The sequence below is a fragment of the Canis lupus genome, chromosome 19 (genome assembly GCF_011100685.1).
Source record: "Canis lupus familiaris isolate Mischka breed German Shepherd chromosome 19, alternate assembly UU_Cfam_GSD_1.0, whole genome shotgun sequence".
NCBI lineage: Eukaryota > Metazoa > Chordata > Mammalia > Carnivora > Canidae > Canis > Canis lupus.
Genome location: NC_049240.1, coordinates 25,072,425 through 25,087,929, shown reverse-complemented (window position 1 = coordinate 25,087,929; position 15,505 = coordinate 25,072,425). Strand labels below are relative to the sequence as shown.

At 39.0% G+C, this 15,505-nt stretch overlaps 1 long non-coding RNA gene across 1 annotated transcript in view; it reads right to left on the bottom strand.

Annotated features, from left to right (window-relative positions):
• Nucleotides 1-355: 355 nt before the first annotated feature.
• LOC111091054 overlaps nucleotides 356-15,505 on the bottom strand; it is a 34,288-nt gene continuing 19,138 nt past the window's right edge. The window contains exon 3 of the long non-coding RNA XR_005373780.1: nucleotides 356-731. This is a non-coding gene — a long non-coding RNA (uncharacterized LOC111091054). The remainder of the gene's footprint in view (nucleotides 732-15,505) is intronic.

Below are 15,505 nucleotides of genomic sequence, written 5' to 3'. Positions count from 1 at the left end.
TGCTTGTAGGTCACCTTTGATCAGGGATCTGGTGCCATTCTTTGAACATGTTGATAAATGCCCATATTTAAAACGGGCTTTGGACAAAGATGCACGATAAATACTTAATTCAAGCTGGGACTCAGGCATCAACTGAGTACCTGTATTCACCCAAGCAGTGAAATATTTAATGCCATGTTGTTAAGCTGCACATTGATGTACACATGTACACATGGATGACATACTTATTCACATCTATAAAGACAAAAAAGACACAAATGAACCACTTTATTTTTTTTAAGATTTTTTTATTTATATATTCATGATAGAGAGAGAGAGAGAGGCAGAGACACAGGCAGAGGGAGAAGCAGGCTCCTGACGCGGGACTCGATCCCGGACTCCAAGATCACTTTCTGGGCCAAAGGCAGCCGCTAAACCGCTGAGCCACCCAGGGTTCCCCCAAATGAACTACTTTAAATTGATTGTTTACTTGAGCCTAGATGAGTGAAGACAGTTGAGCAAAATCTCTGTGAGTTTCTGGAATTGTCCATATAGATGCAATGAGGTGAGGCAGGCCATACTGTCTCTTCACCAAGTCTACCTGCCTGAGGTGTTAGGAGTACTGATGAACAGATTTCTGCATGATGAGGAAGTCACAGAAATAGCCAAGTGGCTCAGATTATTAGTGCTGGAGCTTTGAACTGGTTCAAGATTAGCTTTAATTATTAACCTTCTTTAATATTTCAGAGTGTCTATAATAAAAGAAGAATGGTACATTTAATTTATAGTTATGCAGTCAGAAACTATTAGACCTGAAAAGAACTTAGATTATTTTGGGGTATGGGAGGTTCACAGGTTTTTGCATTCTCCAGGATGCTCAAGGTACACCTCTGTTTCTCTTGACATCAGTGTTCTTGAAGGCAATAATTCTTGTGGTTGAAGGGTGAGAGTGCAAAAGGGGGTGGGGTTTGCATGCTTCAGAGTAACAAAGTCTTCCAATGTTGCCTTGAGTTTCAAAAATGCCTCATTTAGGGGATTCCAAATTAGTGAATTTCATCTGGAATAAGTTCATCATTTATTTTGTTTATTTAATCTTTCTTACTACATAAAGAAATAAGAGGCTAATGACTCCCTCTTTGATATCTTCACCATTAATCCCTTCCCTGAATTGCAAATTCATAGTGTATGTCTAACTGGCATCTCAAAAATTGCTTTGGCTGAAACAGGACTCTTCATTTATTCTCTCCACTCATTAAATCTATTCTTCTATAAGTTCTCACTACTGCAAGAAAGGATACCACATTTTGTGCTGGAGGCTGGAAGGGTGGTCCACCCAGGGGTGGTCCATGTGCCAGGTGCTGGTGAAATATTTGGTAAGAGCACCACTTATGCTGTAATAATAATAATAATAATAATAATAATAATAGCCCAGAAAATTAAAACTCCTACTTCAAAAATAAGAGTTTGTTAAGAAGAATGTTGATATTATGTGTTGGTTGATATTAGCTGAAAGTAAAAAAAGAATAGACTCAAGAAATCTGGGGACTGCTTCTTGATTTCAAACAATAATGTTGGGAAATATTTGAGGAAAAAGGCAATTAAAAGTCAGACTTGTAGCAAATACTGAACTGAGGGTCGCTTATCACATCAGAAAGAGAGACAGACAGACAAGGAGGGAGGGAGGGAGAGAGAGGCATTTCTCAAGAATTCAGGTGTGACAATGGCATATGGAGTTGATGAAAATTAAATTGGTAAGAAATGGATTATGTTTTTGGCTTTTTGAGAGAGATCTATTGCCAAAAATCTGGACAAAATGGTTTATAATGAGACTTAAAATGATCTTTGGACCTCCAACTTTCTGTAAAAAAGGAAGTAGAATGAGGGGCTCAGCCTTGAAAGGACACAACCTCTAACACCCTTTTTAGGTGTTGCCAATGAGAACAACATAAAAGGAAGGTCCTCTCCCGAGGGCAAAGGTGAGGGACCCCAGAAGCCCTGCCTGTGAAGCCCCACAGAACTAGGATTTAATTAAGGAACATTGCCCTTAGCAGGTAGGGGTTCCACTTAAGTCTACCCAGCAGGACTTCAGAATCTCAGTGGATGTTTCCTAGTGGGACAGTATGTTGTCCCACCCATGGTCCTCAACTATGTATGCAGTAGGGGAGGAGGGCAACTTTTATTTTTTGGATTATGGGTCTCAGATGAAGAGTAGACACATCTGGGCTCAATGCACAGACAAACTAGCATTATAATCTGGTGTGCAGAACTCTGCAAGAGCCTGTACTTTGAGCGTGGTGCCCTGATACTTTTTTTTTTTTTCAAAAGTAGGATTTATGTTTTATTCAGAGTTTACAATTGATATTTCAGAGAGAAAGCGTTTCACTAAAGACCTCCATGGAACCCTGCCTTCCATGACTATATGCTTACAGAGTTGGGATTTGTCCATATAAAAAGAAAATCATGTAGAGGCTCATTGCACAGGCTGTGGCCTTATCTGTTTCTTTTTTTATTTGTTTTTATTGAAGTTCGATGTGACAACATACAGTATGACACCCAGGGCTCATCCCATCAAGTGCCCTTCTCAGTGCCCATCACCCAATTACTCCAACCACTGGCCCAACACCCATTCCACAACCCTTTGTTCATTTCCCAGAGTTAGGAGTCTCTCATATTTTGTCACCATCTCTGATTTTTCCCACTCATTTTATCTCCTTTCCCCTATAATCCCATTCACTATTTCTTATATTCCAAGTATGAGTAAAACCATATGGTGATTGTCCTTCTCTGATTGATTTATTTCACTCAGCATAATACCTTCCAGTTCCATCCATGATGAAGCAAATCGTGGGTATTCATCATTTCTGATGGCTGAGTAATATTCCATTGTATATATAGACCACATCTTCTTTATCCATTCATCTGTTGAAGGACACTGAGGCCCCTTACACAGTTTGGCTATCATGGACATTACTGCTATGAACATTGGGGTGCAGGTGCTCTAGTGTTTCACTTTATCTGTATCTTTGGGGTAAATCCCCAGTAGTGCAATTGCTGGGTCAGAGGGTACCTCTGTTTTTAACTTTTTGAGGAACCTCCACACAGTTTTCCAGAATGGCTGTATCAGTTCACATTCCCACCAACAATGCAAGAGGGTTCCCCCTTCTCCATACCCTCTTTATTTATTGTTTTATTTTTTGTTGTTGTTTCCTGTTTTATTAATTTTCACCATTTATTGTTTTCACCATTCTCACTGGTGTGAGGTGGTATCTCATTGTGGTTTTGATTTGTATTTCCCTGATGGCAAGTGATGTGGAGCATTTTCTCAGGTGCTTGTTGGCCATGTCTATGTTTTCTTTGGTGAAACTTTTGTTCATGTCTTCTGCTCTTTTCATGATTGGATTTTTTGTTTCTTGGGTGTTGAGTTTAATCAGTTCTTTATGGATCTTGGATCCTAGCCCATTATCTGATATGTCATTTGCAAATATCTTCTCCCATTCTGTAGGTTGTCTTTTAGTTTTGTTGACTGTTTCCTTTGCTGTGCAGAAGCTTTTTATACTGATCAACTCCCAATAGTCCATTTTTGCTTTTTTTTTTTTTAGATTTTATTTATTTAATCATAGCAGACACAGAGAGAGAGAGGCAGAGACACAGGCAGAGGGAGAAGCAGGCTCCATGCAGGGAGCTGGATGTGGGACTCGATCCTGGGTCTCCAGGATCACTCCTGGGGCTGAAGGTGGTGCTAAACCACTGGGCCACCAGGGCTGCCCTCATTTTTGCTTTTGTTTCTCTTGCCATTGTAGATGGATCTTGCAAGAAGTTACTGTGGCCAAGTTCAAAAAAAGTGTTGCCTGTGTTCTCCTCTAGGATTTTTATGGATTCTTGTCTCACATTTAGATCTTTCAACCATTTGAGTTTATTTTTGTGTATGGTGTAAGAGAATGGTCTAGTTTCATTCTTCTGCATGTAGTTGTCCAATTTTCCCAGCACCATTTATTGAAGAGACTGTCCTTTTTCCAGTGGATAGTCTTTCTTGCTTTGTAGAATATTAGTTGACCATAGAGTTGGGGCCATTTCTGGGTTCTCTATTCTGTTCCATTGATCTGTGTCTGTCTTTGTGCCAATACCATACTGTCTTGATGATCACAGCTTTGTAATACAGCTTGAAATCCAGCATTGTGATGTCCCAGCATTGGTTTTCTTTTTCAATAGTCCCCTGGCAATCCGGGGTCTTTTCTGATTCCATACAAATCTTGAGATTATTTGTTCCAATTCTGTGAAGAAAGTCCACGGTATTTTGATAGGGATTCCCCTAAACATGTAAATTACCCAGGGTAGCACAGACTTTTTTTTAAGATTTTATTTATTTATTCATGAGAGACACAGAGAGAGGCAGAAACACAGGCAGAGGGAGAAGCAGGCTCCATTCAGGGAGCCCGATGTGGGACTCGATCCCGGGACTCCAGGATCATGCCTGAGCAGAAGGCAGATGTTCAACTGCTGAGCCATCCAGGTACCCCAGACATTTTCACAATATTTATTCTTCTGATCCATGAGCATGGAATGTTTTTCCATATCTTTCTCTCTTCCTCAATTTCTTTCAGAAGTGTTCTGTAGTTTTTAGGGTATAGATCCATTACCTCTTCGATTGGGTTCATTCCTAGGTATCTTATGCTTTTGGGTGCAATTGTAAATGGGATTGATGCCTTAGCCTCTTTCTTCAGGCTCATTGTTAATGCATAGAAATGCCACTGATTTCTGGGCATTGATTTTTGTATCCTGTCACATTGCTGAATTACTGTATGAGTTCTAGCAATCTTGGGGTGGAGGCTTTTGGGTTTTCTATATACAGTATGATGTCATCTGCAAAAACGGAGAGTTTGACTACTTCTTTGCCAATTTGAATGTCTTTTATTTCTTTTTGTTGTCTGATTGCTGAGGCTAGGACTTCTAGTACTATGTTGAATAGCAGTGGTGAGAGTGGACATCCCTGTCATGCTCCAGATCTTCAGGAAAAGGCTCTCAGTTTTTCCCATTGAGAATGATATTCGCTGTGAGCTTTTCATGAATGGCTTTTACGATACTGAGGCATGTTTTCTCTATTCCTACATATTGAAGAGGGTTAATCAGGAACGGATGCTGTATTTTGTGAAATGTTCTCTCTGTATCTATTGAGAAGATCATAGAGTTCTTGTTTTTTTTCTCTTGTTGAGGTGATCTATTACGTTGATTGTTTAAGTGTTAAACTACCCTTGCATCTTGGGGATAAATCCCACTTGGTCATGGTAAATAATCTTTTTAATACACTATGGATCCTATTTGCTAGTATCTTGAAAGAATTTTTGTATCCATGTTCATCAGGGATATTGGTCTGTAATTTTCTCTTAGGTGGGGTCTTTGTCTGGTTTTAGAATCAAGGTAATGCTGCCTCATAAAACCAGTTTGGCAGTATTCTGTCCCTTTCTGTCCTTCAAACAGCTTTAGAAGAATAGGTATTATTTCTTCTTTAAACCTTTGACAGAATTCCCCTAGGAAGCCATCTAGCCCTGGAATTTTGTGTCTTGGGAGGTTTGTGATGACTGCTTCAGTTTCCTTGCTGGTTATAGACCTGTTAAGATTTTCTGTTTCTTCCTCTTCCAGTTTTGGTAATCTGTGATTTTCCAGAAATGCATCCATTTCTTCTAGGTTGCCTGATTTGTTGACATATAGCTGCTCATAATACGTTTTTAAAATCGTTTGTACTTCCTTGGTATTGGCTGTGATCTCTCCTCTTTCATTTGTGATTTTATTAATTTAGTCTTTTTTCTTTTAAATAAGACTGGCTAGTGGTTTATCTATCTTATTAATTCTTTCAAAGAACCCACTCCTGGTTTTGTTGATCTGTTCTACAGTTCTGATCTCTATTTCATAATGCCAAACACAGCCAACCACTGCACTGGTCTCACCAAATGGATGGAAAACAAAATTGCATCTTTGGCTGCTTAGTGTCTTTGGGTGAGATTCCTTACTATGGTGAATAAGGTCTTCCTCAATCTCTCTCATTTCAGTTCCTGCAATGTGGACATCCAGGAAAGTGCTATATAAGAGTTGCCATTCCCCCAGCACAATTGAGAAATAGAAAGGGGCACTGTGTCTCGAGTGAATGAGTGAAATGAAGAGAGAGGTAAAGAGGGCAAGACCTGACCTTTTTACTCTGAATAAAATGGAGAGCCATTACATGGTTTGAACAGAAGAATCAGAGTGTCTGGTTTCCATTTTCAAAGATCCTTCTGCTACTGTGTGAAGAATGCACTGCAGAAGGACAAGGGTAGAGGCAGAGACAAGCTGGAGGGTGTTCAGTAAATGAGGTGGGAGCTGATGGTAGGATGGACCTGGTGGGAAAAGTGGATGCTGGATTTATTTGGAAGTTGGAATCCATTAGAAAGGATTAATACCCACCATTTTCTTCCATGTGGATGGAACTGAAGGGGATTATGCTGAATGAAGTAAGTCAATTAGAGAAGGACAATCGTTATATGGTTTCACTCATACGGGGAATATAAGAAATAGTGAAAGGGATTATAGGGGAAAGGAGGGAAAATGAGTGGGAAAATTAGAGAGGGTGACAAGCCATGAAGGACTCCTAACTCTGGGAAATGAACAAGGGATAGTGGAAGGGGAGGTGGGCAGGGGGATGGAGTGACTGGGTGATGGGCACTGAGGAGAGCACTTGACAGGACGAGCACTGGGTGTTATGCTATATGTTGGCAAATCAAACTTCAATAAAAAATAAATAAAAATAAAAAAATTTTAAAAGTTGGGATCAACTGTCAGAACCTCTTGACAGGTTGGATGAGGAATATAAAAGAAAGAATAACTTAAAAAAAAAAAAGAAAGAAAGAATATGATCAAGGATGATTTCAGAATGTTTCACCTGAGCAAAGTCAAATGAATTCTTTTTTTAAGTTCTTTGCTATTAATATAAGACAAAGTTTAAATGTAATGGTCAATACAGGTTGAAGTAAAAAGTTGGAGAAATATGTGCCTTACAGACACTGATGACATAACTACAGTAATAGAATAGCTTTCAAGACATTGACAGAGATACAGAGGAACACGTCACAATGTTCAGAATATTAATTCTCCAGGAGGACATAACAATCCTAATATGTGTCCACCTAATCACATAGATTCAAAATACACAAAATGACAGTGAATGGATCAAACAGAAATACAGAGTCACAACTAGAGTTGGAGATCTTAACAATCCTCTCTCAGTGAATGATAAAAAAAATGAGATTTTAAAAATCAGTATAACATAAATGAATAGAACATCACAATTAACCAATTTTATCAAATTGGCAATTATTGGAACACTAAACCCAGGAAGTTCAGAACACACTTTCTTTTTAAGAATGTGCTCATGGAATATTCACCAAAATAGACCATGTATGTGGTGGTACATATAATATGTCCCAAGAGATGACAGAGTCCATTCTTACCTACTCTGGAATTAAATTAAAAATAAATTAGTAAGCAGTCATTTTACAAATTAACTAGAAAATACCTCTCCATCAGAATCTCTTGAAACCAAGCAATAGACTTTTATATAACCCATGAAACTAGGAAAAACTGAAAGGAAATTAGAAAATACATTTATCGAAATGGTAATGAACACCCAATATTTCAAAATGTGTGAAAAGGAGTTATCGCAGTACTTAGATATAAATTTATTATTTTAATTCCACATATTAGAAAACAAGAGTTTTAAATCAGCTTCTACCTCAGAAGTTAGCCAAAGAAAAGCAGTTTAAGTCCAAAGCAAATAGAAAAGTAAAAAAGTCATAAAGATGAGAGGGTAAGAAAAATAAATGGAATAGAAAACACAGTAGCTATTTAAAAAATCAGCAAAATCAATTTTTTCTTTTTAAAGAAAATTAATAAAAGAGCAAGAATGTCAGAAACAAAAGAAAATAAAACACAAATTACCAGTATCAGGAAGGAAATGAAAGTCTGAAATGTCCTACAGATGTTAAAAGAAGTTTAATATTTTATTTATTTATTCATGAGAGACAGAGAGAGGCAGAGACATAGGCAGAGGGAGAAGCAGCCTCCCTACCAGGAGGCTGATGGGGGACTCCATCCTGGGACCCCAGGACCCGGCCCCAAGCCAAAAGCAGATGCTCAACCACTGAGCCACCCAGGCATCTCTCACTCTCTCTCTCTCTCTTTTTTTTTTTAACATTTCCAACTCATTTTATGAGAATAACATAACCCTAATAAAAAATCCTACAATAATATTACAAGAAAAAATATTACAGACCAATATTCCTCACGAAAAGACACAAAAATCCTTCACAACATATTAGCAAATCAAATACAGAAATACATGAAAAAAGAATATATATTGTGACCAAATGGAATCTAACATAGGGATGCAAGGTTGGCTCAGCACTGAAAAATCAGTATTATTCAATGTATTAGCAGAATAAAGGAATAAAAACCATGTAATATTCTCAATAGATTCAGAAAAAGCATTTGATGAAATTTACCATCTGTTCCTAATTAAAACGCTCTGCAAAGAGGATAGAAGGCATTTCCTCAACCTAAAAAGGAGTATTCATGAGAAAAACACACAGCTAACATCATATACATGATGAAATATTAATCCTTTGTGCCCTAATAGTGGGAACAAGGCAGATATTCAGTCTCATTGTTTCTATATACTATTGTACTGGAAGCTTAGTAGTCTATTAAAGAAAAAAAAGATGGATTTTAAAGGAAGAAGTAAGGCTAATTTTACTTGCAGATGACATGACTATAGAAAAATCCATAGAAATATACACACTATTTGAATAATTATTGGATTTAACAAGGTTGTTGGATAAAAATTCAATGTAAAATAATCAGTATTGTTTCTAAGCACTAGCAACAAATGGAAAATGAAATACAGTAAAAAAATATACCATTTCCAATAGCGATGAAAAAAACAAATATGTGGGAATATATTTAACAAAAAACGTACAAGACTTCTATACAAAAATATATGTAACATTTCTAAAAGAAAACAAGAGCTAAATAAATAAAAAGACATCTTCTGTTCACGAATTGGAAGACTGCTGTACAGATACCAATTCTCACCCCAGTTGACATATGGATTCACTGAAGATTCAGTCAAAATCCCAACATGATTTGTTATAGAAACTGACAACTTGATTCTAAATTTATACGGAAGGAACTAGATTAGCCCAGGCAATCTAGAAAGAAAACAAAACAATCTAGAAAGAAAACAAAAAGACTTATGATACCTGATTTTAAGACTTGACTTTACAAAGCTACAGTTTTGAAGACTATGTGGTATCAACCTAAGAACAGAAAATAGATCAACAGAACCAGAAAAAAAAAGTTCAGAAACAGACCCACACAAAATAACTAGAAAAAATTAACACTGGCTTTTACTTTAAATTATTCAAAAAATTTATTCAAGATGGATCATAGACTAAAAGCTAAAACTAAAAATATTCTATAAGGAAAATATGATAATATTTTCACAAATTGCAGATTGATTAGACAAGTCATGAAAGCATCAAACATAAAAGAAAAAAATGATAATTTAGACCTTATCAAAATTAAAATCCTCTACCCATGAATAGACACTATTACAAAAAAAAAAAAAGAGACAAGCCACAGACTAAGAGATAATAATTGAGATATATATATCAGACAAAAAAAAAACTTATCTACAAAATATATAAAGAATACTTGCAAATCAATAAGAAAAACAGACAACCAATTATTTTAAATGAGAAAAAAAAAGAGTCCATACAAATAGCCAATAAGCACCAACACCAAAGAAATACAGTGATGCCACCTCACATCTACTGCAGAGGCTATCACTAAAAGGATGAACAAATCCAAATGCTGATGAGGATGTTGAGCAACTGAAACTCATATATTAGTGGTCAGAGGGCAAAGACCACAAAATGCTTTGGTAAACTGATTGGCAGTATCTCTTGAAGTTAAACACATGCCTACCCACATCTAAGAATATTACTAGGAGAAATTAAAATGTAGGCCCACAAGAAAACTTGCAGAAGAATATTCATAACAGTTTTACTTATAATAGCCCAGAGCTGAAAAGAAAAATATCCACCCACAGGAGAATAGATAAATACACTTGATAAAATTTTAACAAATGAGTTCCTAGAAAAACTGAAAGGAAGAACTACTGATTCATGGATGAATCAAGTCTCAAAAACAAAGTTTAAACAAAAGAAACCAGAGCCAGCAAAACTAATCTATAGTGATAGAGATCAAAACTAGCTCCCTTAACTGGAAAGGATTAGAGACAACTTTCAGGGATGGTGGCAATAGTCTATATCCTGGTTTGGGTGGTTGTTAGCAAGAGTACTCATTTAGCAAAACTACTGACCTGCACATTGAAACTCTGTTTATTTAACTCTATGTGAAATCTGCCTCAATTTTATGATAAATATTTTAAAACGTTTTAAAGAGACAGAATGACAGAAGAAGCATTAGAGACAGGGTACACAAAGAAGTCAGTGTTTTGCTGTAAGCAGGACCATAGAAATAGGAAGGCAACTGATAAAGCCAGTGTGAGAAATACAATTTTGTTTATTTGTAAAGAAACAAAAATAACAGCACTGTCGAATACTTATAGGAATGATCCAGGAGAAAAGTAAGCGTTGCTGGACTGACTTCCTTGAGTAGACAGAGAAGGTAAAATCTCCATCACAAGAAACGGGATTGACTTTAAGAAAGTGCCCAGGTATGGAAGGAGAGCAATAGTGAGGGGATAGATGATAAGCGGAGTTCTGTTTGTTTCTCTCCTCTAAGTCCAGTAGGAAAAAGTGGGAGGAGGTGGAGGAGACCTGCAAGGTTAGCTTAGGAAATAGTCACACAAGGTATGAAGAGGGAATGGTCTACAGCAGGAGTCAACAAACAAGAGCATTCAGGCCAAATACGGCCTCCAAGAGATAAAAATGGTTTTTACATTTCTAAATGTTTGAGGGATAAGCAAAAGCAAAAACAAAAGAAAAGTAATATTTTGTAGTATGTGAAAATATTTGAAATTTAAATTTCAGTTGTAACACATAAAGTTTTATTGGAACACAGCCATGCTTATTCATTCCTGTGTTGTCTATGGCTGCTTCCAGAAGACAGCAGCACAGTTGAGTAATTGCAGCAGAGACCACACGTCCCACAAAGCCTAAAATATTCACCATCTGGTTTTTAACAGTGAAAGTTTGCCTACTAATATGATTGCTGGACAGAATTAAGCATTCAGTTGAGGATTGTTATCTGAACTTGAAATGAGACACATCACCATAGTTGTATGTCTTCCCCTGTAATGTACCAGTAATCAGACCCCTAATTAGGTGTTGAATTAAATGAGATCATACATGTGGAGCGTCTAACACAAAGCATGTACTTATTCAACACGAAACCCCCAGCCATCTGCTATCATGACCTCCTCCTGGAGTGAATATGTATGGATGATGTTGAGCACAGATTACAGCAGAAGGGCTGCCTCCTGGACCACAGGTCTCAAGCAAATCTCTCCTTATCAACTGGACTTTTTGCACCTACATCCCCCAGGAAGAATTTTCTGTGGCCCCTTAGGTAACTGATCGACTTTTCACCTACACCAACTCCAACAAAACTGTTCTGACCCAATGCTCCTAATCTATGGCAGTAGGCAAAGCATCTATGCGTTCCAGAACTGAAAGGTCAGGACCTTGTAAGGAGCATTCTGGAAAAGCTCTCTCCACCCCAACCCTAACCCACCCTACCACAGGTATTCTCTCACCAATGTAGCTTTGTAAAACAAACACAAGAAAGAATTGAGGGAGGGGAGGGGAGTTGTTGGTGTAACTGTAATTTCTCATGAATGAGAATTGCCATTGTCTTCTTAAGACATTTAGAAATTTTAATCTAGTGGCAAAAAAAAATACATTATTTTCTTAAATTTAATTAATTTACTAAACTCCTCATGGTTCGTTGGATTCAATCCTGTATCTGTGATCTTTCTAGGTCCATTACACTCATGGGATTCAACTTCATCTATTCTAATACATAAAAATCTCATCCAAATGGAAATAAAATGCAGTTTTGAACTTTCTAATGAAGGCACCCATTCTGGCTTCCCAGCACTCTAAAATTAATGGCCTCTGTCCCCCACCCTCTTTTTTGAGAACTCTTTAGTTCTATGCTGACTAGATGGGAGAAGATGCCATTGTCGTGAAGGGCCCACTCCACGTCCATAGTTCCAGCCAGAGCATCACCCAGGAGGAACATTCAGGAAAGGAGTGTGCCTGTCCACAAGGCACTGCCAATTACAGCTGGCTCCCAGGGAGATATTTTTGTAATAAAAGTAAAGGAAAGCACTGTTCCAGTTAAGGAAAAGCATAAAACCATTTATGAGTTGGCACCCACCTGCACATTACACATGCTGTAACATGCCATGTCCCCGAGGCTGCCCCATACCCACCCCTGCTTATGCTCTGCTCACACCACACACCTCCCTAGAGCCACCCACCCCTGCCTGTGTTTCACCCACACATTGTGCACCTTCCCTAGACCCACTGAGCATCTGTACAGGCCTCAGAAACTTTCTACTCTAGGGTGAAGGTATGATCATCTCCACTTTTCAGTGAGAGTTGTGCACTGAAAAAGCATTTGGTACCTGTCCATACTCCCATAGCTAGCAAAGGATAGAGCAGGCCTTGTTATGACCTAACAGGGTCAGCTGTGATGATGGCCAGCAGCAAGCATCATGGCAAGCACCTGCTCTGGCCCGGGTTTGTTGCTAACTGTTATCCAGGCATGATCTCATTCAGTTTCCACAGCTACTCAGTTGGTGGACATGACCATCAGCCCCAGTTTATAGATGAGCATATAACATGGAGTAGCTTCTCAAGACCACAGAAAAAAAATTGCTGATTGTCCAACCCTGAAGACTGTGGTGGGTTCTCTGCCTTGGCAGCCCCTACGGCCTCCCATTGCCCCTCCTACACCTGCCCCACTGGAGACATTCCCAAAGACTAACTTGTGAAATTGACTCTCTTCTCTTGGGATATATAAAATTAATGTTATTTTGAAATTGGCACTTTATTTAACCCAGGCCCCTTGGAGAGTATCCAAACTTCTAGCTAAGGAGGAGAGATTGATGGCATGCATGTCCAAGACCCGTGGAATGTTCAGCCTTTCCAAACTGTGCTTCCCATACTGAATGCCTGAATCTTGGATCCTACCACTGTTCCTTGATGTTGAGAGAGAAGAGAAGGTACTTCAGTTGACCCCAAAGACTCATGTCCCCAGTGCTAACCCCCTGGACTGCTCATAGTATTCCACTCCTCACTCTTTCCGGAAGGAATGCACTACCCTTCCCACTTTGAATTAAGTGAGGCTACAGGACTTGTTCTGAACAATACAAAATGAGATAAAATAATTTCTCCTGGGCAGAAATGCTAAGAGGATGCACACAATTTATCACATTTCTTTCCATCTGTCTCTGTGGTGAAAGAACTCATGTTGAGATGGGGCTTCTATTAGCTTGGGTCCTGAGTGACTATGAAGGAGCAGAGAACCCTGCCAACCTTCATTATAAGGAGCCTTAAATTCTTGTATAAGTAAAGCCACTGAGTCATGAGAGGTTGCTTGTTGATGCAGCATAACCCAGCCACACATATACATGTACTCCAACAACCCCACACACATACTCTTAAAAACCCATTCTAGGATAGTATCTATTTCTGTACTCACAACTCGTAACACAAAATATGTAGGTTTTCCACTCCAATCAATTCTCAAATTCTCTGCAGATGCCAAGTGGGTGTCTCACAATTTAATCCAATTCTAATGCTAACTACCTGAAGTCATCACAGACCCTGCAGTTTAAGGGCTCGGTTTTATAAGATTGTCCCATTTCAGGCACCAATAGCAAGTAGTGGGTCCCCAGGATACTCACAATTCTGTCTCACTTGGCTATGAATCAAGAATTTGTATGATCCCCCTTTCAGATTTAATAATTTACTGTAAGAGTTCATAAACCTCAGGAATAACACTTTACTATTACTAATGTATTATAAAGAATAGAAATGAAGAACGAGGTGAAGAGGTATTTAGAGCAAGGTCTAAATGGATCCTGAGCACAGGAATTTCTGTCTCCTTGGAGTTGGGATGTGGCATCCTCCCAGCACATGGATGCACTCACCAACCTAGAAGCTCTCCAAAGCCCTATTGCTTAGGGGGTTTAGGAGGTTTCACTACATACGCATGATTGATCAAATCATTGGCTATCAGTGATTAACTCAATCTCCAGCCAATCTCCCCTTACTGTAAGTCAGACTATGGGGCCGAAAGCTCCAAGCCTCCAATTACATGGTTGGTCCTCTGTCAGCCTCCATTCTCCAAAATCCCTTTGTTAGTGTTAACTCGAGTGTGGTTAAAAGGGGCTTGTCATGAAAAACCAAAGATGGTCCTCTCAGCCCTATCACTCAGGAAATTACAAGCATTTTAGGGGTTCTTGTGCCAGGAATGGTGGATAAAGACCAAATATACATGTCTTATTATATCACAATACCACACCGACACTCCTACACACACATTACTTCTTCCTTTTCTCTCCATTGAGAAGGAATGTCTTTAAGCATCAGCAAATTCCTGATTTTGCACTAGGCTACAGGGGACAAAGATGAATAAGGCATTGCCCTCACATTAACAAAACAGGCAATATACAGAGAGAGAGATGTAATCATATCAATGTACTTTAGCTCCTTCCATAAGGCAGAAACCACTGGGGGACTGTCTGCTTTTGTGTTTTCAGAATCTTTTTTATTAAATTTGTATAGCACTACCTCATCCATATATTAATAGTGACAGATATAACTCCACAATTCCTCCACTCATCCAATCTGCCATCTCTCTCTCCATTCGTTTCCTCTCCTCTCCCATCAAGGGCATTCTGTGTACAAGGCACTGGGCATACACAGGTCCCATCCCTCAAGGAGTTCTCCATCCTGAGGCAATGCAGTACAGTGTAGTAGGTGCCCCCAGATGAAACATGGGGTTCAGACAGTCCAGATATAGGAACAATAAAAGCAGAGGGAGGTTACAAGTGTCTCCTCTGCATCGGAGGCATACAGCAGGGCATGTGGCTGAGGGAAGGCCCGCAGGTAAACAAGGCTTGGCAGGGACTACTATTCTCCTGTGACTCGCAGCAGTAATGCACCTTGGGTCTTTTAAAGCACTTTGCCTTGAGGCAGCAGGGAGCTATTTAAGGGCTTTGAGCTGGATAGTTACATAATCCGGCTGCACCAAGAAAGATGATGGGCCATTGTCAAGACAGTGACTGAAAGTCAAGACAGCTGAGGAATGTGGTAGAGTGCTACCATCAGAGCTCTGGCAGGGGAGCAAGGGGTGTGGGGGGGGCAGGCAAGACACAACAGATATTTCAGAGTTGAGGCATAGGAGAGCTGCCTCCTCACTACTCTGTTTTCAGAGCACTTCCACTCTGACCACCCTCAGT